This window comes from Meriones unguiculatus, chromosome 14 (genome assembly GCF_030254825.1).
Source record: "Meriones unguiculatus strain TT.TT164.6M chromosome 14, Bangor_MerUng_6.1, whole genome shotgun sequence".
In the NCBI taxonomy this organism is placed as follows: domain Eukaryota; kingdom Metazoa; phylum Chordata; class Mammalia; order Rodentia; family Muridae; genus Meriones; species Meriones unguiculatus.
In genome coordinates, this window is record NC_083361.1 from 9,522,957 (window position 1) to 9,548,227 (window position 25,271).

The 25,271-nt window shown below is 46.1% G+C and overlaps 1 protein-coding gene across 7 annotated transcripts in view; it reads right to left on the reverse strand.

Moving 5' to 3' along the window:
- The window catches only part of Znf536 (zinc finger protein 536), a 443,673-nt gene that overhangs the window by 415,240 nt on the left and 3,162 nt on the right, over nt 1-25,271 (reverse strand). For 2 of the 7 annotated variants that reach the window (XM_060366727.1, XM_060366733.1), the window contains exon 1: nt 24,209-24,982. The exons of 4 other annotated variants lie outside the window; for them this stretch is intronic. The gene's annotated coding sequence lies outside the window, so the exon portion shown is untranslated. Of the gene's footprint in view, nt 1-24,208; nt 24,984-25,271 lie in introns of those variants that run through there. One more of the 7 variants, XM_060366730.1, reaches the window with a different exon arrangement.

Genomic DNA, 25,271 nt, shown 5'->3' on the forward strand with positions numbered 1-25,271 from the left:
TTTAATAGGTGCTCAGGATGTCTGTTCCCAGAATGATAAAATCCATCCCATGATGCTCCGGCTGCATCTAGTTGCTATCCTTAACAAGCCCAAGTTAAGAAGAAAAAAAAAAAAAAAATCCGATCTCATCAAAGTGAAAACAGAAGCGTTCCGGACTTCCCAAGCTCGCACAGTTGGGCTACCGGCTTCTTGTTAGCAAAAACAAATGTCATCTTTTCAGTCTGCGTTTGAGGGCCCGCATTCCAGGGGAGGGTTAAATGATTCTCCTTTTCAAATGTGAACAATCAAATATAAGACAGGAGGGGGGGGGAGAAAAAAAAATCAAAGGCTCTGAAGCCCAATGCCAAATGTATCTGTATGCACTTGAACAATAACACGGGCTGTCCCTACCCTGGAATCACACTGCCCGTATGAATCCCAGGAATTCAGTGTATCTGACAGTTTCTCTCAACCACCCATAACATTCTTGCCTGTCTCACTGGAGCTGGCGAAGGAGAATTCTGTAATTGAGCGGTACAGAACATGTGCCCTCCTCGCTAGAAGATGACAGATGGATTATAAAAACTTCAAAGCCGAGCGTTTGGAGCACCAGGGGAGAGATAGTGGGCATTTGAGCTCTCTGTCTTTACCCAGGAGACAATGAGGCTGTGACATGGAGCATATATCAAGGAATGGTGTAACTAGATAGACGTAATCTCTCTTTTCACTGAGTCTTTAACATTCTGTTAGGAACAAGTTTCAGGCCGGCTAAAGTGCAGCCTGCCTTCATGCTAATCGTCACAAGGCCGTGGTGACACGGGCCCCCCTTTTCAATTGTGGTTAAATCAGTCTTCTCTGAAAACTGATCCTTTCTTTTTTTTCTTTTTTTCCCTCTCTCTCTCTCTCTCTCTCTCTCTCTCTCTCTCTCTCTCAAGCAAGAAATGCTTCTGCTTTAGGAAAGAGGTGGTTAAAAAAAAAGTTGAGATGAAGCACTGGTTTGGGATTATCGTCTTTTTTTTTTTGTTTTCTTTTCTCACTAATCTGTTAAAGCCTTGTTGCCTTCCCTATGGCTAAGGAAGGACTCTCACACAAGCACTGCTTGTGGGCCACATGCCACCAGTCACCCAGCTGAGAGCTCCGCCATGACTCACCTGAGCCGCGCAGAAGCTGTTGGTGGTGTTCCTCTGGCCCCCAGTGACCCGGTCTCCCTAATTCCTCCCTTCCCTTAGCCAGCCAGGACACACTAGTGCCTCCAGAGGAGGGGGGCATAGTCCCAGATTCCTGCTGATGGGCAGAGTCACTTCTTACTTGGCCACTCAGCCCCCACATTTCAGCAGAGAAGAGCAAACCAAAACAGGGCAGTAACAATCCATGAGCAGTTCTTAAAAATCTAGGCTGGGGCTTGCTGGGCGGCAGCAGCCGAGCTGTTGAAGCAGCCCAGTGACAGAGCAGTGAGTCCCTGGTCCCACGCAGAAGACACAGCAGGACCACTCGTGTTAATCTGATGAATTGTCACCCCAGACCAAAAAAAAAAAAAAAAAATTTAAATTTTCTATGTCTCTTAAAATTTTGATAGAGGCATAAAATGGCTTATAGAATCTAATTATAGCAACGGACTTCAAAAAATGTCTCAATGTCAGAGATTAGTGAATCAAAGGCACATTTTTTTTTAAATCGATTCTTCCTTCTGAATATTAACAGTATTTATCATTCACACTGCCCTCTAGAAACACCAGCTAGAAACCTTCTCCACACCACCATAAGGGTCTCGCTGTACCAATTAGGTCATCCAAAAACCAATACGCACAGGGCGGTGGGGAGATTGGTTAAAGGGAGAGAGTCCTGGTGGGGCAAGATTTTATTTCTCCTAGCTCTGTGTAGCTTGCCCCCATCACTGTCACCGCCATCATTTCCAAGCCCTTTTCCACTCTCCCTCACGTACCATGGAACAAATGGAGTTAAAATGGGATTATATTTATGAGAGCGACAACAAACTTTCTAAAACAGTTAGACATGTCCTTAGTACTCTCGTCCCTGGGAAGCCCACTCTTCTAGTATCCCCACATAGAAATCACCAAGGCGGTATGAGTGGGGATCTACCTGTCTGTACCTCCAGCCATCACAACACCTTTGCTGTTTGCCAGGCAGACCCAGTCCCCTTCTTTCTGGGTCCCTTTTTTGCTCCATTATTGATGGTTCCATCAGAAATGCCATGAACCTCACAGGTTGCTTACTAGTTACTAGTTACTCGGGTACGGGAGATGTGTGACCATGTGCTATTCCACGCAAGTCGGGGCGGGGGGACAACGTAAAAGAGCCAGAGTTGATGTTAGTGAGCCTGACTGGCGCTGCGGTGAAGGAGATTGACAGGATCATGGCTGATGCTCCACCCCACAGCACGTACTTCTGGCCCCTCCATACTCTGAAATCTGTCTCCATCATTCCCCAGAGGGACCTCAGGAACCTCAGGAACCTATGGGAACCTGGAGCCTAGTGTAGTACCAGAACCAGCCAGGGCCAACAGCATTTCTAGGATGCACTCCCCAGAAATGAACCATTTTTCAAAAGTGAAATGGTTTAGCGTTTTAGGTTTTAATTTTAAGATAGACTGAGCCTTCCTTAGTGGGCAGAGCATTAAGGAGGCAGCTCACAAATGACCTGAAAAGTCCACGTGGCCCTGCTCTCTGTTTCTGAAAGGAGTACAGAAAAGGTGAGTGTGCAGCCAAAGGGCAAGGCTGGACCCTTCGCCCAAGATACATTTGGGACCTGGGGACATTTCTGTGACCCCAGAGGATCTACCTGTCTATTCTTCCAAAACCACCATGTTGGGAAAGATCTGATCTAATGCTTGGTCTTTACATTCACTGTGAATTTTAATGTCTTTTGAAGAAACAGAGGAAGAGAGAACAGAGTCATCTGGGAGGTCAGTGAACCAAGAGCCATCACATGTGACCACACGGTGGTCCTCAGCTCTCAGGCTCCAAACTCAGTGACTATTCAAAGTGTCAGGTTCTCCTCTCCTCAGCAGCCACCATCCAAAGCAGTCACTTTCCCAGGATAATTCCACTAAGGGATGAAATCGATCCCTAACTACACGAGTGCAGGATCTTCCCAGAAATGATAAAATGGGTCCCTAACTATACCTGTGAGTCCATGTGGCAGATCAAAGTCCCGCCCACATGTGCTCCATGCAGCTCCGTGCCCCAAGAGCTCGTCCTCAGCGTGCCAAAACAGCATCACAACCCTTCAAGTTTTACGCTAATGCGTGTGTTCCTGGAGATGAAGCCCAGACTTGAGCGTTGACAAGAGGGGAGAGGGCTGGGGTCTTTGAAGGAGGCCCGAGCAGAAAAGCCCTTTTTAGAAGCGCATTTTCATCTTTTTTTTCTTTCACAGTGATCTTCTGCCATGGTGGAATGTAAACACCACAGGAAGAGACAGAATCGTGAATTAAGGATTTGGAAGCCTTGCTTTAGAAGTAATCTTCAAAGAATGCATACCCCAAACATCAGAGTCACACAACAAGGCTCTGAGCTGCTTGTGTCTGCCTGCAAAACAGCACAGGTCACACCTATGATTATCAGTTGAGTCCTGCATTGCCTTTAAAAATCAATAGAAAGCATGTCCTTCCATTTCATCAACTTGGCAGGAGGGCAGATTCAGAGAGTTCGGCCTCTGCCCAGACAAGAAAGCACTTAAAAGATGTCCCCCCAACATATTACCAAGAAGTGAGTGGGGAGGTTACAGTGGAGGTGTGAAATGTGTGTTTAAACATTGGGATCGCAGTTAGTGGTGTGTGTTTTCAGGAGTTGAGGAACACTGCAGAGGTGAGGCTTGTCGGGGGGGGGGAAAGTAGGTTTCCCCCTCCCTCAGACCTCTGTTCCTGGATCCAGAGAGATATGAGGAGTCCCTCAGCATACTCCTGCAGCCATGAACTCTGCTCTACTTTCTTCCATGATGGACTATACCTCTCAAACTGAGCCTCTCAAACTAAATCCTTACTCTGTTAAGCTGATTTGATCAGGCATTCTGTGATTAGCACAGAATACTTAGGTAGAGACTACTAGCTTTGCAGCCCTAGCTCAGCAGGTGACTTAGCACCACAGCACGGGGACTTTGTGACCTGTTCCCCAGGACTTCCGTCTCCATCTTCAGAAAAGCTCACTATCCGGGGCCATCCCTGTGACCAAATCTTACAGCCATGGCCGTGGCATACAGGCATGGTAGTGCTGCCAGCTAAGACGTGGGTGTTCTGTGGGGTCCAGGATGTGGGTTGCACCTGGCTTGGCCACCTGCTTTGGCTGTGGTGTTTGTACACGCTCCTCTGGCAAACCAGCCCTGTGACTCTGCCTCTCAGAACCGCTGAAGATTCAGGGAGAAAATACATGCAAAGTCACCCCTGAGTCATGCTATAGTTGGTGTCACGGCACCCTCCGATGCCATCACCCTCATTTCTAGCATTAGAATCAAAAATGGTGCCTTAGCATTCCAACCTCCATGCTAGGCACCAAGTGAAGGCTTTCTGAAGTTCAAAAATAAGGGAGCTTTTTCCCCACAGGCGCTCTTTAGGAAAAATAAGACAAAGGCAACCTTACAACCAAACACAAAGTCCACGGAATAAACCGAATATAGTTTTGTGAGCATAGAATCCACAAGCATACATTAAGGTGAAATCTGTAGGAAGAGTACCAAAGTCAAATGCTGAATGATACATTAATTATGCACAGCCCAAGATCTGGGAGAGGTTAAACCCCCGTTCAGCAGCAAATTGAGTTCTTTTATTTGATATGAAATCTGTACACAGTGATGATTTGTCCTCAGTGCTTAATGTCACCAAACTTCAGGGGGAGGAGTGTTGAAAAGACAAAAGGAATGGCTAGACACGGGTATACTCAAGGGTACTCCTTGTTAAAAGATGAAATCTAATAGGCATCAGAAATAATGGCTCCTCAGTACCCCTGCCGGCCGAGGTCAAAAGCCAAATGCACCTGCCGTGGTATTAATAACATCTTGTCCCACTTGCTCCATTAGGGAGTTATGAAGAGTATTTCTAACTCGTGTGGAATGAGCAGTTTATAAGAAGAAAGGTTTGAAGTCCCTTTCCAGTGGTATGAGAGCAGGGCAGTCAGGCCTTTCAAGAACACCTCCCTGACTTCACACAGAAATCTAAAGACCCGAGAGCCATCCAAACAAGCTATATTCATTTGTTGATGCAATAGAGCCCCTCAATTTACATGGAAGGCTGTGCATAGACCAAGAGGAGTCTCTTGTCATTACTACTTTCTCTTTGGTTTGAACTGAACATGAAGGTTTGGCCACAGTACAACAGGTGTCCCTCTAGCACAGTCAAGAGCCAAGTAAGTTCTGCCCAGTTTTAACATGTGGGGTTCCCAGGGGAAAAAAACTTACTAGGGAGGTGAAGTCAAAGAGAGGATTCAATGGGGGTGGAGGAGGGGCAGGGGCATGAGCTTTCTAATACTGGAACCATTCTGCAAAGTGACAGGTTTTGGGGTGACATGTATCTAGAGTTGCCCGACTGTAGCCTGGGAAATATTTTAATTTTGCAAAATGTCACCAAAGTAGGACAACCTGGAGCAAAACCAAGCAGGCAGTAGGTGAGGTTTGCTAGTGTTCGACCACATCCTTCAGTGCCAGATTCATTGCCCTGAACTGGAAGGGACTGTGGAGATTAGCACTTTCTATGCAAATGGGCTCTCTAAGTAAGACACAGAGATTGAGATGTTTAGCAAACATCCCCAATTGGTTTTTTTACTTTCCTCCTTTTTCAAATGGGGTAACCGAGCCCAGGTGGAGTAATACACTGCCCATGCAGATAACCAATCAAAGCAGGTCTCTGCTGTTGTTGCTGTTAATGATGTTGGTGGTGTTACCTCTCTCTTATCTTACACTGCTCTGCAATGGACGGGCACAGGAGAGCCCTCGGATGCGTTCACTCTCATTTACACAGATATGTGGAACTCAGCAGGTGAACAGGAACCTGGAGCCCCCAAGACCTTTCAGGAGAGAGAACAGCAGGCAGACGCAAGGAAGCTACTATGGAAATGAGAAGAACCAAGTTCCACCCAGCCTTCTGGTGAGAAGTAGGGCTCCCCTCTTTAGTCAGAAGTAAATGACTAAGAGAACAATACCAAGGGACTTGTTATTCTTAGGACCCCATTTGTTACAAGAGTTTTATTCTTCAACAGTTATTGCTTTGTGTGACAATGGAGTGTATATCTGTGGGAAAGTGTAGGGTCTTTATTTTAAAATGTAATGAATATAATGACTGGACTCTAGCTCAGCGTCAGAGCTCTTGCCCCACACATACAAGGCTCCAGACCAGATCTGAATCCCACCACTGCAAAAAATATTCCTAATAATTAGTAGACTTTAACCCCGTTGGCTCAAGAAGAAAACAACTGTTGGTAATAAGCAACTAAGTAGAAAAAAATTAGCCTAGCAAGTCTGCGTATAAACTGATGAGCAGTTCAGTGGGATGCTGTTCTAATTCTTTCCAGTTCTCTCCTGAAGACCCCATACTCTTGTTTGTCTTCACACACTTGCTAAGGTTTTTGTATCATTTCCCTCTGTTGTCCTAAAGCCTGTTTACACGATGTTAGCTCCAGGGAACTTGAAATTTAGTTGAGAGGAGGCTGTGTGAATAGATACAGATATAAACATATGCACATGTGTGTATCTGTGTGTGCATAGATCTACATAAGATATTCATGTTTTAGTTTTCTACTAAACAAATGATGTGAATAAAAAGAAGAGAGATTTTATAGCATAGAAGAATTCTATGGAACAAACGGGTGAAAATGGAGACTCTTTAGGCTCCCTATTCCTCAATTCAACCTCAGTTCTATGTCTCTCTAGGAATTCTGGCTTGTTGTCAACACATGGGGAGGAGGAAGGTAAGGGCTTCGAAGGCTTTCAGAAAATAGGTTCTTCAAGTCACAGAAGCACCACCGTAAAGTTGCCTGAGATAGGAGTCACTTGGGGAACAGGATGTGACATAGGTCGAAAGTCCTCTCTCTCCGTCTGCAATCACGCTCAGTGATTCGAGTGTCTCATTGAAGCCAGTGGGGTTACTCCACCTCACTCATCAGTCAGATGAGCAGCTCACCAATCAGGGCACCAAGCCGGCATCTTCTTCGGTCCCCACGACGCCTCTGCCCAGGGACCCCCATCAAGAGCTGCCAAAGACGAGGATGCAGAGCAACTAACAAAGCTGTCTGTTAATCAGGGCCCCACACAGCTGGCTCTCAGCAGCAACAAAGAACCCAGCAAGAGCTCTCTGTGCCCACCATACTGCTGCCAGAGGTGGGGACCCCATGGTCCACCTCAGACAATATGGCACAGGTGAGGAAATGGCCCCAAGGAGAAGACCTCTATGGTCAAACCACAAACAAGAAGGAATACTCTCAACTGGACCATTGTCTCTGGGAGGGGTAGAAAACGTGGCAATGACACTAATATACTTTTGATACAGAGAAAACTATTCTGTACTTCTATCATTTGTGGTGACCTCTTTATGAGTTAAGAGCCAGCCACAGCTGCAGCTTTGGTCCACAACAATGGAACAAAGGATGTGTCATGGGACAGTCAGTTCGTGCTTCATGACACACAGCATTGTTCCCAAAGCATCAAGGACAAACTCCCAAATTCGAGTGCGCATTGTGTGTGTGTGTGTGTTGGGGTCTCACTATGTGTCCCTATCTGTCCTTGAACTCACAGTCCTCCTACCCCAGCCTCCCAAATGCTGGAATTACAGGCATGTGGCACCTTGCCTGCTCTAATTCCTTTTTCCTGCCATTCTAGTATAAGCATACTGTATTATTTATCTTTTTAAAAATTAATGTGGCTGTAAGAATCAGAAAACAAAAGCATTTCTACAAAGTCTGAGAATCATGAAAGATAGTAGAGCCAGCCAAGTTTTGTGTTACAGGCCTATAATTCCAGCTATGTGGGAGGCTGAAGAAAAAGAATTTTAAGTTCAAGGTCTGCCTGATCTACAGAGAAAGTTCAAGGCCATCCCATGCAACCTGTAAGATGCTGTCTCAAAAAAAAATTTTAGAAGAAAGGAAGGAAGGAAAGAAAGAAAAAAGGAAGGAAGGAAGGAAGGAAGGAAGGAAGGAAGGAAGGAAGGAAGGGAAAAGTATTGGCCAAAATGTCCTTTCCAGAGAAACAGCAAAAACAAACAAATTTTCTTTAAGTAGATAAAAATTTTGGAATAGAAATAATTCTGTCTTCTAATATTTTAAAAGTTTAGTAAATGCTAAATATAACTTGAAATTTCATCTAGAAGTAAATATAGAGAAGGATAATTTTCTTTGGTCTCTATATCTTGTTTGTTGTCTGTTTGTTTGTTTGTTTTTGTTTTTGAGATAGAGAATCAGGAAGTGGTGCAGGCTGCCCTTAAATTCTTCATCCTCCTACCTCAACCCGCTGAGCACTACAATTATAGGGGTGTGCTACAGTGCATCTTGGTGCTCACACTTTATGAAAACCCATGTATCTGAGATTAAGCCCCATCCATGTGATGATTTAGGAAGACGGTGATTTGCCAAAGTATTTAACTATCTTCCATTTGCAAGTTGCTGTTTCAAAGCTGAAATGGAGTTATCAAAGGATGGCTGAAGGCCCTGTGCTGAAAGAGTAGTCCTGGGATGAGAGCAGTGATAATCATGTAAGCAGCCCACCTAATTTTATAAAGACAGGCAGGAATGTGGGAGACAGGTGTGAGGAGGGGGAAATGTTGAGACAGACTGGTGTGATGCGTAGGGTAGACATTTAAGAATAAGAACTCCAGAGAAAAGGATCAGGGTCAAGGAGTATGCTTAAGCCAAGAAGCTTGAAAGGTTTGGGGAGTTGGAGCCCCTGGGATGTGGGGACAGGGTGGGAGAAGGGGAGATGTAGACAGACATCAATTAGACCATTATGACTTTATCTACCAGCATGTTTATCCAAATCCCCCTCAAACAGAGTTCTGCCTCCTGGCCAGTACAGTGGCCAGTTTCCACCTGTTATAAATCTTTCTAAAGCTATCCACTAGTATTTCTTAGGAGGAGAGACACAGCTGTCTCTCAAAAGCCCGTGAGTAGCCCTACAGCTGGCCAGCACTGGCCTTTTTGCAACTGCCCATGTGGGTCATTGCACTGCCTCCCTTGCCAGCCAGGTGCTGGCTAGAGAGTTAATTATCCAAGTCATCCTTAGAGGGACAAGCATCCATGGGGTGTCAGCCTTCGAAGGAGAACCCACAGGCACAATCCCTTAGCAGTCTGTAAGCTTTTGTCCATACCACAGCAAGGTGAGGCAGTGGGGGCAGACGGCTGAGTTTAGAATTCTTCTGTAATTATAGCTTGAATCAGAAAAATGCACATGAGTTCACAGGATGATAAATATTAGCGTGCTTCTCCAAGTTCAAGTGCGTTGTCAATAAGACAATTAAAGCAGTATCAATACTACGCACTGTATGCTATTAGCTGACATCCTATAGCCCAGGCACAATGATATAAATCTTTTTTGTTCAAATAAAAGGTGTGATTTCATGTTAATGCAAGAGCTGGGAACCTGGGGGAGGCAGAGGCCTGGGTCCATCTGAAATCCAGTGTGAGGAATATGGGGTGATGTGGAATGGCTCTATGGGAAGGATGAGTACAATGGGAAATTAGCAATCCTATGTACAAGACGGATCAATCACTTCTGTCACGTGGTCCCAGTCAATAAAAGCCTGAATAAGTGCCATCATCAGCCTTAGCTGACAGCCATCAGCCTGCGGAAATCAGAAACTCCAGAGCCTTTGCAAGCAAGTAGAAACTAAGAGAAAATTTGGGCAAATTAATGGATGTTAATGAATGTGGCTCTTAAGAGCATATGTGTGTGCATACAAACACGTGTACACTAATACATATGTACACATACAGCCATGGGTATTCACATGTCCAAATACATAAATGAAAATTTGTGTAGTGTGCTGGATTGGAATTTAGAACGAATAATCACTTGAATACAAATTGCAGCGGCAAAAGTTTTATTGTTCCCCAAGACAAAAACCTACACAATGCCTCTCCATACATCTGCAGAATCAAAAATCATTTTCCTCCAAAAATAACTTGTAAGGAAGGCATTAAATGCTCTGGAATGAGGGTAGACGCTAAAACTACTATTTGTTGACACTCGGCGATTTCAGATTGAACAGAGAAGTTGTCTCCAAATTAATGAGCCAGACATAATAGAACCCTGTCAAAATATTGATTTTATTTTATCCTACCTATTGTTGGCACTCTCCTCCAAGTTGGAGAAAAATATAATTTCTTCATTAGCATTATTGTTTGTTATTATTACATCAGTCACTGTTTATTATGGGAGAAGAACCTCTGTCACTTTCCAAGAAGATGATAGAATAGTCACGTGGAAATCTGTGACAGAGGGCTTAAATCAACATGCCAAATGTTCCCCAAACGGTTTCGTTATAATCTAAAATACTTGTAAAGAGGAGAACTTTTTGCTATAACTTCATAATACATGTTGCGTAGACTTAGACCTATCTTATATATTTGGGGTGAAATTACTATCCCAACTAAAGCTTTAAATTAAAGTCATTATAACCTCTTCAGTGAAGCTTGCCTAATAATAATTAGATGAATAGCCAATACATATTCACAGGGTTAAGCAAGTGAAATTAGGGAGAAAACTATTTACTGAGATCTGTTCCGTTACTCTTCTATTTTTAGATTTTGTTTTTTTAATGTGCATGAGGGTTCTACTTGTGTGTCTATATGAACACTATGTGAATTCGGTGCCCAAGGACACCAAAAGAGGGCTTCATATTCCCTAGGACTAAAGTTACAGATGGTTATGAGCTGCCATGTGGGTGCTGGGAACTGAACCCTGGTCCTCTGGAAGAGCAGCCAGTTAAGAGCAGGTCTTAACCAGTGAGCCACCTCCATCCCCTGATCCTTTATTTTTAAGGATTATTTTTATAGTGCTCTTAAGCCTTTTTTTTTTTTTCAGTTAATTCATCATAGAATTTGCTACAAAAAGGGAAACATTTAAGCAAAGTTTCCAAAAGTGTAATAGATGTCACGGGTTTTATTTCTGTGATTTTTCTATTGAGTCTTTGCATTTTAATTTTAATATTTTGCATCTACATTACAGGATATGAAATATAGTGTATACAAAGGACAATTTGCAATGTTTACAGTTATTTAATGAATTATTTAACCACTTAAAATCCAATGATGAGAAAAAGGTTAGGTTTTCATAGAGCCTAAACGTAATTCATTTCTACTAAAAATTAAATTAAATTAAACATTGCCACTGTGGTGATGGAAGTAATAAATCTGAAGAGGTGAGAATGAGAGGTACTCAGGGTGTCTACATCATTTCTGTTGGATCTATAGGTACCATAAGCAAGCATCTAGCTTTTCTGTTATCTTGTTCCTTTCCTATAGAGGGGCAAATGTCCTTGACTCCTGGACAGACTATGAGAAGAGAAGATTGTGATCTCTTCAAAAGTCTGGGATGCTGGGACAAACAGACACACACACACACACAAACAAACAAAAACCTTCCTTAGAGTTCAGCACACCGCCTGACAGCAAGGATGGGATGGAGAGAGATGAAGCCAGAAGAACATAGGAACTTTCTGCCATCAAGCAGAGTCAAGAAACGGAACCCCCGGGTGCTGCTGTGAAATCCATGTTCACCCTCCCACCTCCAGACTGTGCAAAGAAAAAAAAGAGCCACCGCCACACACACCCGTCAGCATGGTGATGTATCTGAGAATTTCACCATTCGGCAGTTTCAGTTCCCAAACATCAGATAGGGCACTCAACATGAAAGAACTCCGTCCAGGGCACCTCATTCAATCTAGACAGCATAAACACTGGACGTACATTCCTGCTGCCAGAAACAAGAAAAACTATTTACAATCACTTCTATTTTTTTCTTCCTTCCTTCCTTCTTTTCTTTCTTTCTTTCTTTCTCTTTTCTTTCTTTCTTTTTTTTTAGAAGCAGAACAAGTATTCCCTAAAATAATGACAAAAACATAAAGTGTGGCCTATCTATAAGTCAGGAACAGCCACTTGCTATCACTGTTGAGAATGCTATATACGTATGTAGATTCTTTCACTCAACTGATAGAGTGCAGATATGTTGATGCCAGCATCCCACAGATATGTGAGGGATGCGTCCTGATGCCATTTTGAGATGGTGCCAGTTTCTCCAGGGGATAGAACTCTCTCTCGCCTCTCATAATCCCAGGGGAACACATCATATATGATTTATCTTTCCTATGGGGTGCATGACTGTAGAGCCAAAGTACAAAGGACCCATGCAGACCGGAGCACACCCCACAGTTGGCAGTGGGAGCATGTGGGCAGAAAAAGCCAGCCATCGAGGACCTGGTTGTGACTCTCAACACAACCTACCATGTAAGAGAAGTCTATCATTTTGGCCTTGTGTCTAACTTTGTCTTCTAACTCCACAGTGTCCTGAGCTCAGACTAAACCCCCAGTGGAGATCTACAGTCTAGAGGTATACGTAACAAGAAGGAAGCCCGGGGAAAGCTAGGAAGAGCTGACCTTGGATGGCAAGAGGAGACACAGAGCAGAGAAGACCACAGAGGACAAGAGACTCTCCACACCATGTGTGTGCTCATACACACACACACACACACAAAAAAAAAAAAAAAAAAAAAAAAAAACAGACCTATACTATTCTTTGACGTGTTTCAGACGGCCTGGGCTTTCATCTTCTCAAACCTCCCAACTCTCTCTCTCCCTTGGGTCTTTTGCACATTTTCCTCTCTGTCTGAAACTCCTCTGTTCTTTGCTTTCCTAATTCCTTCTCACACCTCATCATCCTCTAAGACGGTGCCATTGACTATCTTGCTGAAGAGGACTTTCCCCCCAGGGGACCTCTGCTCTGGTTCTTCATAGCGTTCAGGGTAAGAATGATAAATAAATACAGGCTCTCTTCCTAGAGCAGCAGGAACCATGAATGCCAGCTCCACTTCTGTGTGCCCAGTGCCAAACAGTGCCCAGGACACAGAAGAAGCTCAGCAAATGCCAGCCCAGAGTGATGTGGAGAGACCAGTGCTGGGGAAACCAGCTTCCCCGTGGGCCCTGCTAACACCATTCCCTATATCTCCTCTCTACACCTCTCTTCCCCGCAGAGCAGTGTTCAGCCTGGGACTACCATGGGAAGCTGGCACAGAGGACTCAGAGGGCCTGGTTCACTTAGGACTCACCTCCCTGAAAAGATGTGTCCCCCTTGGAGTTCTGTAGACTGGAAATCAGCCAAGCACAGCCAGTCTTAAGGTTTCCTTGTCACATGACCAATGTCCACTTCTTTGTCTCAGGCGTAGACTAATGCATGTGCTCAGGAAGAGTCAGAGCTGGCTACCCAGCCTTGTTGTCTCCTGAGAAAGCTGGATGAAGTCTTTGGCTTCATAAACCCTTGAGAATGAGGATGGAAGTAAGAGGACTCTCCAGGCCTTGTTCAGGCTTAGGGTTTCCTTTAGTGTGGGAATGTGTCCGTGTATTGCTCAAGGGGACAGCTTGAGGAAGAAGTGAGGTGCAAGTGAAGAGCAGGAAGGTGAGGACATCTGGAGATGGGCAGCCCGCACTCAGGAATAGAGTATAAGAACCAGACTTCACTGCTATTCCAGGCCTTGTACTTAAGGTGTGTTAAGAACAGGGATGGGTAGCCAAACTTTGGGCAAAGTGAGGGAATCTGGAGCTCCACAAGGAGAGCAACAGAACCAAAAAATCTGGGCCTACAGGTCTTTTCTGAGACGGACACTCCAACCAAGGACCATTCATGGAGATAAGCTAGACCCCCTGCACAGAGGTAGCCCATGGCAGCTCAGTCTCCAAATGTGCTCCCTGGTAATGGGAGCAGGGACTGTCTCTGACATGAACTCAGTGGCTGGCTCTTTGATCACCTCCCCTGAGGGGGAAGCAGCCTGACCAGGCCACAGAGGAAGGCTATGAAAGACAGTCCTGATGAAACCTGATAGACTTGGGTCAGATGGAAGAGGAGGCGGTCCTCCACTATCAGTGGACTGGGGAAGGGGCATGGGAGGAGATGAGGGTGGGAGGGAGGGAGGGAGGAGGAAGAGAGGAAAGGAGGGATTGGGAGGGTATGAAGGTGGGGCTACAACTGGGATACAAAGTGAATACATTGTAGTAAATAAAAAATTATATTAAAAAGAGAAATTTTTAAAAAAGATTGCTTACAAAAGAAAAAGAAGAAGAAGAACAGGGATAGATGATGATATTATTAGAACAAGTCTCCTTCTTTAGGGTCCAAAGAGTGAGTATGAGGGGACCCTTTATACCATCTTCTGTGCCTGAGTCTCCATTGCTGTGTTTTCTAGGAAACTCAGGCAGATTCTCAAGGCAGATGCCAAGAGCCCCTTTCCAGGCACTTGTGCGGCCCTTGTGACACAAGTACAGAGAGTTCTGCACTGCCCCCACGAGCAGCTCAACCCTTGGTAAGATGCCACAGCTGGCAGAGGACTTATTTAAATGACTCTTGGCATTTCAAACCCAATGCTGTCCACCTCATAAGCATGGGATAGGTGTGAGGCATTCGTCTGCAGGACCTGGTCTTTGTTTTACATTCCCTGGAGGAGATAGGATCTAGTGCCCAAATCACATCCCTGGGACATTGGACTTCCCAAGCCACATAGGCATTCTCCTCCAGTGGGGAAAGGTAGCCAGTAACATGACTTCTCATCTCCAGGAGCAAAAAAAAAAAAAAAAAAAAAAAGAGTATGGATGTTCACCACTGTGGAAGTCAGGGTGTGTGTGTGTGTGTGTGTGTGTGTGTGTGTGTGTGTGTGTGTGTGTGAAGTATTCAAATGGAGCCTAGAACCTAAGAGATCTTTCCTGCCTTTAGTCTGCCCTTGTACTGTTACAATAGCCTCCCTTTGCTTTGTCTTGTTTTATCCCATTTCTAGAGAGTGTACACAGGGCCTCAAGCATGTTAGGAAAGTGAAGGCTGAGCCTCATCCCTGGCACTCTTTTCACTTTTAAAGAGTCCAGTTAAGTGGCCCATGCTGACCTTGAATTTGCAATCCTCCTGCCTCAGCTACCCCAGAAGCTGGGTTGATCGACGCTGCCTTTCCTGCCCCGGCTTAGTGTCATTCTGTTTCACAGCATCAACCTTATTAGGATATTAATACATCAAACAATGGATGAATGAGTGAATGAATGGCTGAGAACAGCTCTCTGGATTTGGGGAAAGATGAAGGGCAAGACTTATATCCCCGTCATAGTTCTGGAAGTGAACATGTGTGTTTGAACGTGTGCATGCACAGGTGACTTGCACACACGCTCTTATGTGCTGCATATGACATGTGTCTATGTGCATGTTCACAGGTGTGACGTGATGCAATGTGTGTATGCCTGTGTGCGCTGAGGAGAGGCTGGAACCTGGGCTGACCCTTGAGGGCCTGGACTGAAAACCATTGTTTAGAGAAGGCTGCAGGCCCCACCCCCACCCCAGACTGTGCCTTGAACTAAGCCGACCCTTTAAGACATGTCCTCAGAAACAGAAGAAATCAATCTGCCGATCCTTATTGATCCTCAGGTAAATAACTCTAGAGAGTAGCCAGGGCCACAAAGGCATGCCAGCCACTTCTGTGGGCTCTGCTGTGGTTAGCACCCACAGCCATGTGCTGGGTGCATTTCAAACGAATTGTAGAAGGCAGGCGTGATGCTGCCTGGGTACTCCTTGAATAGCTGGTCTCTTCTCTTTCAATCCCACTCACTTTGTGGGAAAGAAAGAATTAGCCCACTGCTGCCAATGGAGACAGGGAGGCTCGGAGATCAAAATGATGTGCTTACCAACAGCTTGAAGGTGGAAGGGGTGGGCATTGAACTCTCTCCCCTCTGACTGGCCTTGAGCTCTTTACCACTGTGCAGTGCTGCTCCCCAGCAAAATGAAACAAAGCAAAAATGCTTCAAGAAGCTCTTTCTCACTCTCAAACTGAATGCTTCCAGCTCAGTAACGAGAGTATCTCAATTGTGGAATGACAGTGACTAAATATTAAGTTACACAAAAAAAACTAACTTAGAGCTAGTGATATATCAAGCAGCATGTGTGTACCATGTAACCCGAGTTTAAAAACATTAATTAGCAAATCGAATGCACACAAAGACTTCTCTAGATTCTGCTTTCAAAAGCAAGTGAGAAAATGCTCAAACTTGCCTCTTGCTCATCTAACAGTTAACACTTGATTGAGATTGATGAGAGGACAATCATAAGCCCACCACCCTGTCCAGCAATATATATAGATATAGATATATATTATTTATTCCTTCACCTTTGAGAAGAAGATGAGAAAGTCAAGATCTGTGCACACTGAACCACAAATGATCACATTTGGTTTTGTATCATAAAGTGCTGACAGAGAAGCTGTCCATCCTCCCCTTCTATCCCAAGGACCAGCACCCGAGTACAAGAGGCAGATTCCAACTTGAATGTCTATTCTGAGGGTAAGGGCAACTGAGGACAACACTTCTTTAGATCAATGAACAAATTACTTTATTGAAGGCGGTAGTCGGTGACCACACACAAAAACTGCATGATGCTTAGCTCTGGAACAGCATCATGAAAAGAAAGAAAAAGTTTTATTCGCCACAGAACCCCACCCAGGTCCCCGAGATCTACGCACGGGCCTGAAATCCTTCACCTGAGCAGCTAGCTTCCAGAGCCTGTAAACAACTTCTCACCAGCTCTTTTCAACCTTTTGAGACGGGGTGAGAAATACAGGAATCAGGTTGCCAGTGAGATTAAAGGGCAGACTGTAAAAATGCACCAGCTCTTCCAGAAGAGCTTTGAACATGCTTTGCGTCCTAAGATCTGGAATACATTACTTGATCTCATGATTAGAAGATAAATATGTGAAATAGGCCCAGCACACACCCAGCCCCAGCCCCCTAAAGGGTGGGTCAGTAACCATCAGGTACATCACGCTGTTTGGGTGACCTGGCCCTGCCTCAGCCCACTCACTACGTCACACTCTCGGAAGATCACTTTTGTTCCCAGGGTGACAGTCGTTACTCAGGGAGAAAGAAGGTCACTGCCTCAACATGCTTCATTGACATATTTGTATATATGACAATTGTCCTTGTCATTTTGCCTATGTCATTTCTTCTGACTGCAAAATATGTTAGAAAGAAATTATAAGTAGAATTAATATTGCAGTGCTCTCTACTCCCAAAACACACTTTAACTGAAGACTTTTCAAAAAAAAAAAAATACTTTCAGAATAAATATACATTCAAAGAGTTGAAAGAGCCAAAACAGGAAATGGAGATTGATATAAATTATTTTTTAAATTTAAATTAAAAAAAAAAAACCACTCAGAGAAAATAAACACTAAGTTGTCAAATCGACGGCTAAAGAAAAGAATTGCAGGCAGCAGGCAGCGTGGCAGGCCTTTTCCTTGACAACCTGTGCCTTCAAAGTCTGTGGGTACTCTGGGCAAGATGGTGGCTAGCCAGGGTAGGATGGAGAAGGAGCAGGAAGAGCAGCTTAGCCAGCCCAGCATGGAGCCGCCCTCTGCTATCAGAGGTCTCAGCTGGCAGATTCAACCCTTTCATGTCCACATGTGGTCGCTTTTCTCCTTCCTGCATTCCCACACTGCTGATCCTCAATCTTTAGGACTTTTCTTGAGCGGTTGTAGGAGGAGGGTTGGCCACCCACCAGAGCTGACCACACCCGCCCGCCCCCATCAGCTGCCAACGATGGTGAGTGAAGTTTCTCAGGTGCACCAGAGACTAGGTGCGAGATTAATTAGCAGAGCCAGCCATGTTCACCAGAGACCCACGGAGAGTGTGCTTACAGCATCCTCTAGCCTGCCAAAACAGCAGCTTGGCATCCACACATCATGGGGCCCAAATCAGAGCCCCGAAATGAAGGGGAGAGGGATAATTCAGGCCCCTCCTCTGTCATTCCAGACTCCCATCCCTTCTGTAGGCTTCCTACAGACCCCAGTTTGGCCTTAATAATTAGCTTTGGCTAATTAGACTGGAAGAGTTTTTTGTTTGTTTGTTTGTTTGTTTGTAAATAATTAAAATCTTAGAAAAATGAGTCACATTTGCCTCTCATAAACAAGAAGATAACTTTCTAATATATTTTAAAAGACAAACTAAACAGCAAGCCATCCAAAGAGATGATACTTTCTGTGTAGAATCTATGATTTGTGATCTATGGGCTGTCTCTCCAGTGACTTCAGTTGATGGGAGTTTCCACGTATTTTTCTCCCTCACACAAATAACTTCACAGCAATGTATGCATTCACAAAACAACCAGTTCTGGTTACTTTTTTTCACTTCCATTTTAAAGAGATTTGATATTGCTTTGAAAGATGATTTGTATAGAAAGGCAGAAAGGATGCAGGCAAGGTTAACACCAGAAGCGTCACCAGCTAGAGCTGTTGTCTTAAATCTCCTGGCTGCAACAAGTTATCATGTACTCAGTTTGCCCACGGGGAAACTGCATTGCCTTGGTGGCTAAATGGCCTGAACAATGCAATCTACCCAAACGGTAGCGTGTGGCACCCACAAAGAGCCAACACCAAACACTGACTTGGCAGGTATTAACACTGTGACCTCCCATCTCTAAGGTCCTTGCTACAGACAGCAGTATCTACTGAGTTAATACTCCCGAGAGCTCTGCCAGAGCTGTTCCGTGAACCAAAGTCTCTGAGAAGCAGGGGACCCTGAAGTGGCGCGCCCTGGCAGAACGGCACGCCTCTGTAGCCATAACACTTGGGGGACACCATCATGGCTACATAGCAAGACCCTGTCGTTAAACAAGCACAAGCAAGCCCCAAACGAAGATTGTGGGATCACATTGGAACCACAGAAATACGAGTCATTCTAATCAAGGTTAAATGGGTTACTCTGTGTCTGTGATTAATCTTAACGTTTAAAGAATCTATGAATTTGTTTTTACAACCTAAATAGAGTCCTCTCTCTCTCTTTTTCTCCCTCTCTTCCCACGTGTGTGTTTATGTGTATGTGCGTGGGTGTGGGTGTGCTTGTGCTTCTGTGCCTGTCTCTCTGACTGTTTTCCTCTCTGGCAATCTCTCTGTCTCTCTCTATCTCTAACTCCATCTCTATCTATTTCTGAGCTGGTAGACCAGCATCTTGGTGTTAAGAACCATCAAGGGGAGAGAGAAGGGTAGGAACAGAATGCAGGGGACACGCCCACCTTCACCTCAGTAACCAAAGACCCAACTAAACAGGGCTCAGGTAAGCCAAGCCTTGATGGAAAGCTCTCAAATTAATATCAGCTCAGGCCTGCGGTGGTCATTTTTCCTGTGTCAAAATGGCACTTAATTTTCTCATCAGAATTCCATATATTGAGAATAGGAACAGGGGTGGGGATTAGACACTGGTTTGCAGCCTCCATCTCGCACTACTCAGAAAGGATCCGCACAGCTTTCTGCCCCGCCCACCTGTGGGATCTTGCACTTCTTGGACCAGGCTTTGCTGTGGTGTCTCTGACCTTCTCACCTTCTTCTTGCCAGTTCCTGGTGTAGGGGATGCAAATACGGGACTGAGATACGCCTCACAGCCTTAAAGTTAAATGGGGGCAAGAAGGACAGGAGCCAACCGCCTCCCCTGCTCACTGCCTCCATTTCCCTTCATGAAACTCAGAATAAATATAGAACCTGCCCTCCTATGGAGGTACATAGTAAGAGCTCAAAAAACAAATGACTGTCATTATCCTGCCAATAGGGTGCCCAACCTCATCACAGTGCGTGAGCACTGTCACTTTCAGCTTCGTGGTTTTCACGTGGTCCACGGGCACAGCTCTCACCCACAGGGCCTTTTTAAACGTATAATTGGTATTCGGAAACATTGGAATTGAGCCCCACATCTTGTACTGAAAGGCCTTTTATTCTTCCATGTTTTCTTACACAATGGAAAACAAAATCTTCCTCCTCTCAGACTTCAAGGGCTATCCTCATTTTGTGCAGGGCTGAATCCACTGGTCTAACGGGCACTGAGACTGTATATCACCTGTATACTTCTTGGTAGTAAGACCAAAACTGATCTCCATAAGAGGTATAGGACAAGTCCCCACACATGCATGATTCAGGGCATGAGCTTGATTCCCCTTCCTGGGGAATGTATGAAAATGTCTAGCCATCCCTGATGGTCCTAATCAAGAGAGCTACTGGAATCTAGTGGGTTGAGGTTCAGCCTGTTGCTAAACATCCCACAGAACAAATGCCCACAGGTGGAAGATATACCTACTACCATCCTTGAGAGTTCTCAGATCAGCAGAAATACCTGGGTTGCTCCAGCAGGTTCCACTCAAGGCCTCATGTTCATAAAAGTCTGGCCTCTGAAGGCAATGCAGAGAGTCTCCGTTTCTAGTCTTTAGCAAGCCCCGCAGGTGTGGAAAGCTGAATACTGGGGGCTCTTTAAAGTTACTCACATACAAGAGGAAGACCAAAGACCACAATGATTTTTGAAAGTGAAATCTGGAGAGTGCCTTCGACCGCCCACAGAGCCAGCCAAAAGTAGCCCTCTCCCTTCACCATGCAACTCACGGCAAACAATCAACAGAAGTCTACGGGTGGAACAGACTGGCCTGAGGAAGCCCTAAGCTAGGCCTTCCTGGGACTCACAGCAGGTAGCTTGCTGCACGGCTCAATTTTCTGAGGTGGCTTTGATATAGATCAGAGGTCTGCCTGCATTTAGAAAGTGCCAAATAAAGTAGGATGTGGGAACCGAATCACTCAGGGTCCACATCCTAAGGATAAATATTTGTACTTTCTGATTCCTTCTATACTGATCCCTCCACCTGGCATGCACAGGTACAAACTCACCATTCTCTCTTACACACTGAAACCGTGGGTGGGAAAAAAAATCGTCTCAGAGCAGGTGCTTCTAACAGGCAGCACCCTCCCCCAATCCTGCGTGTGTGTGCACGAATGAATGTACACCACACAATACCATATACAGACCTAACATTACCCCAGAGATCACAGCCAAAAGTCACTTCCAAGCTTAGCTCTTTCTGACCCCTCACATTATTGGCTCGCCATTCTATGGCTGTACAGGGCAACCAAGGGATACGGAACAGTAGGCCAAAGCTTCGAGATAGGAAAATCAATCCATTTCCTTGACAGAGCATCTCCTTGGGAAGCTTCCTACGCTACTCCACAGTCTGGATAGACAACTGGAGAGAGCCCCCCACCCCCGTGCCCACCTCCTCCTACAGCTTCAGCCATATCTTAAGCAGCCAGCCCTGGAGGGAGCACGCTATGCCACTGAGAGGACAGGTGTGGGCTCCAAGAAGAGGAGAAGTAAACCCTGCAACAAAGTGAGGGGCTTTATTCTTTATTCTTTGGTTTGTTTTAGTCTGTTTTCCCTCCAAAGTGCAGCTTCCATAACCTGAGAAATGGCATAAGACATCAGGGGCACATGGCCTTCTACCTAATCTAAGACCCTACCTGGAGGCGAAATGAAGCTGAGTTCAATACCCAAGGACTTTTGGTGCCAGCAGGTTGGCCGAGGGCAGGACATTTCTGTCCTCAGCATGGCCCCAAACTGACCTGCTGTAAACTCACTTATGATTTAAATTTGCATCAAGTCTCACTTTAAATAATGTTAAGAACAAAATGCAAGCCTGATATTTCAGCTTACTTAAAGGGCTTATTAAAAACACTAAATCTAAAGATCTTAAAAAGCTATAATTGTCCTCATTGAAACTAGAAAAATAAATCTATTTTGCTTTCTTCTTTTATGTTACCCTTCTTTAAAAAGAAAAAAAACAAATTCATCTATATTCTCACAAGCATCATTGCTGTCTTTTTTTTCCCCTTTCCATTCAAGGCACTTTAAAAACACCTGTGCCATTCATAGGCAACTTTTGAGCAAAAGGCAGCCATGCTTGGGGGAGGCTGTTTAACCGATTCCCTGATGTCAGAGATAAGCTCATCTCACTCAAAAAGGGAGATGGAGTTTGCAGTTCACGTGAAAGGGCTTGTGGATTTTATGGGTCTGAGCTGATGAAATTTCCCTGGTTACCTAAGGCAGAACAGACAACCTGATGGGTCAGCGTTTGGAAGCTCGGCAGATAATGCACATCCAAGCACTGCCTTTAGCTTCCAGTGGGCAGAGACGACTATAGGGCCACATGTCTTGACCAGTTCCTATCTTCGTCCATAATGGAGGCTATTGGCCTTTGGCTTGGACCAACCCAGCATGACAGTTGCCCCATGCCTGCCCTAAGCCTTTCTTGAAGACAGCTCTGACCAGCAGTTAAACTGCTGAGCTGTAAGGATCTGAAGCTTGCTCAGAAGTTAAACACTCCAGGCATAGAACAAGATGGGTTTTCAGAGCACTGGTCCAAGAGAGTGCAAATGTATTGAAAGGGTGGTTTTTTTTTCTTTCTTTCTTTCTCCAGGTTTTACATTAATTACCATTATGTCTCCAGGAACTGTTTCCCCGATCCAGTCTAGGGTGAAAGCATTTTAAAGACTTTCTCTGTGAATGACATATGAGGCACTAACCTTTTTTCATGTGCCCAGATGTTAAGTTCATTTTCATCACATTTATGCAAATTTCATTTGAACACTAAATCAAAAGAAATCTTAAATCATTGTACACGATTTAAACAGCAACACTAAATCCGGTTTACTTGCAGCTATCTTAACATGAGGTCACAGTTAATGAACTGAATGCCATAGTTCCTCTTTCCATGCAATGGCTATCGCCAGACCTGGGGTCCTCATCACCCATCACATCCAAGCATTGCTGCCCATTCACTATCCGGTCTCCCCAGTTAAGGGTGTTTTGTACATCAAAGCCTTCCAAAAGTTTTCCAAACTTTAGGAAATCAGGGGACCCTCAGTCCAGGACCCTGACAACCACGATAGTGTCTCTATTTGGTCCACCAAAGCAGAAACTGGGCTCATTGGCCATGCTTTCTAAAGCTGCCTGTTTGGTGGTCGGATGTAGGGGGGTTTAAATCCTAGAGCTCCGGGTCCTGCAATTGTCAGGGAGCTGGGCAGAGTACTATCACTACCAGCAACTCAGCCAGGCTGGTAACAGTGGGATCAAGAGACATTTGCTCCACTATCAGGATGACATCATAGCTAAAGCAGCCTTCAGCCAAAGCCCTGGGCGCTCTCAGAGCAGAGGCCAAAGGGCTATGGGGGGGGGGCGCCCCCTACAACTCCCAGAGCCGAAAGGTGAGTCCCTGCCGCCCGCCGGTGCCATGCAGGGTGGTGGGCCTTGCCCACAGCAAGTTCCCAGGAAGCCCCAGAAATGGGAAGGACAGCTGGAGTCTTCTCCAAAGCAATCCACTCTCTCCCTCCACCCTGCTCACTGTCGATAACACTACTAATAACATATTATGCATTTCTTTTTGATAATTTGAAATTGTGAAGCCCCTTCCCTGACCAGGGTGGGGCTGGCATGTCATGCCCGAAGCTGCATCTCTGCTGTAGAATTTATAGCGTTTCCGACTGAATTGTCAGTCTGTTGGTGGTGACCCTGTCTTAGGCAAAAAAAAAAAAAAAAAAAAAAAAAAAAACAGCTCTCACTCTGTTCTTCCAGCAATAGACATAGAGGACGCTGAAGGGGAAGGCAGACTACGAGAGAAGCCTTCCTGCTCTTGTTTTTGTTGCTTTTATTCCGTTTAAGGCACAGCAGAAAAAGAAAAAAAAAAAAAACCCTCACCGCGCGCACACTCACGCACTCGCACACACGGAGACACAAACCTTAAAATAGTGGGGGAGGCATCTGGCTACAAACTGCCTCGGCGGCGTGGCCGACTGGCAGCCAACCCCGCTCGCTCGCTCGCTCGCAGCTCAGTCCTCCACGCCGCGGCGGCGGCTTTGGCGGCGGCGACAGGGACCCGCCACCCTCCCAGCCAACCACGATGCCCAACTCTCAACTGTGTCCGCAAGATCTCCTCTTCAGTCTTGCCTCAGCTACACGCTTTACCCAACCACCTCACCTCGCCGGAAAAGTCCAGAGACGGGAGGTGGGAGTTACGGGTTGTTGTTTTTTTTTTAAACAAACAACAAAAACAAAACAATAACCCTGAAAAGTTCCTTCGACACCCAACCCGACAGATGCAACGCTCCCGCGCGCTGCACGCTCTCGCCCGAGCGGCCCGGCACCTCGCCCCCAGCTCTGCGCCCTCACCTCGGGGCGCGCCGAGGCCACCGCGGGGCACTTACTTGGCACTTGCTTTTGAGTGTGCAGGTCGTCGCGGTTTTCACTTGGGTTTTCAAATAAGTTTCGGGGAGGAAGGAGGCAAAAAAAAAAAAAAAAATCCAATTATGCAAATGGACTCCGGCCGGGGAGGCGCGCGTTGGATCTGACGCTGCTACCGTGTGAGTTCTTGGAACAGCCCGGGCCCGGCAGATTTATGGGGGCGCGTCACGGCTACGCCAGGTCCCGCCGGCGGAGCATCTCGAAGTTAATTAAAGCGGTAATGTCCACTTTCCTGGCGACCTTCCGTACGTGGATTTACTATTTGACCCTCCAACAGGACCCGGGAGGGCCCATGGGTGCCCCCCCCCTCACGCGTCTCTCTTCTTTCTCTTTTCTTCCTCCCCCTCTTCTGCCTCTTTCTTTCTCTCCCTCCTTTTTGCTCTCTTTAAGTCGCCTGCCTTGCACTCAGTGAACAATGAACAAAGATGTGAGTGATGGGAAAAGATCGCCCCCCCCCCCACCACCTCCCAGCCCAAGCAGTGAGCGAAGCTAGTCTCAAAGTCAAAATCCAGTTGTTAAAAACTGGGAAAGGAAAACGGGGGTCTCCGCTCTGTCCTCCCTTCCTACACACATCCTCGCGCACGCACACATTTACGCAAGGCACACCCCACCCCAAGTTCACCTAAACCCTGCGGGGAGACCCTGGGACTATGGGGTGGGGGGGCAAGGCCCGGGCGCGTCGGGCTCCCCAACTCGCAGAGGACACGAGGGGACAGCAGGGACAGGGAACGGCGCCCGCTCGGGCCGAGATCGTTCCCCCGAGCCCCTCCCAGTCTGCTCTCCCCCCCTCCCCAATCACCACCCTCCGGCCCCCTCCCGACGTCTACACGGAGCGGCCTGGCCCCGCGGCCCCGCTCTGGCTGCAGCCGGCCGGATGCGCTCAGCAAACGCGGCCCCTGTCGGATTTCTGCTAAACTGCAGAGCGGCGGCGGCGGCGGCGGCTACCCGGAGAAGCGCAGGGGGAGGCAGAGGCCAGCTCGGCGCGCACTCACTCACCCCGCCTGGGCCGCCGGCCCCAAAGCCGGG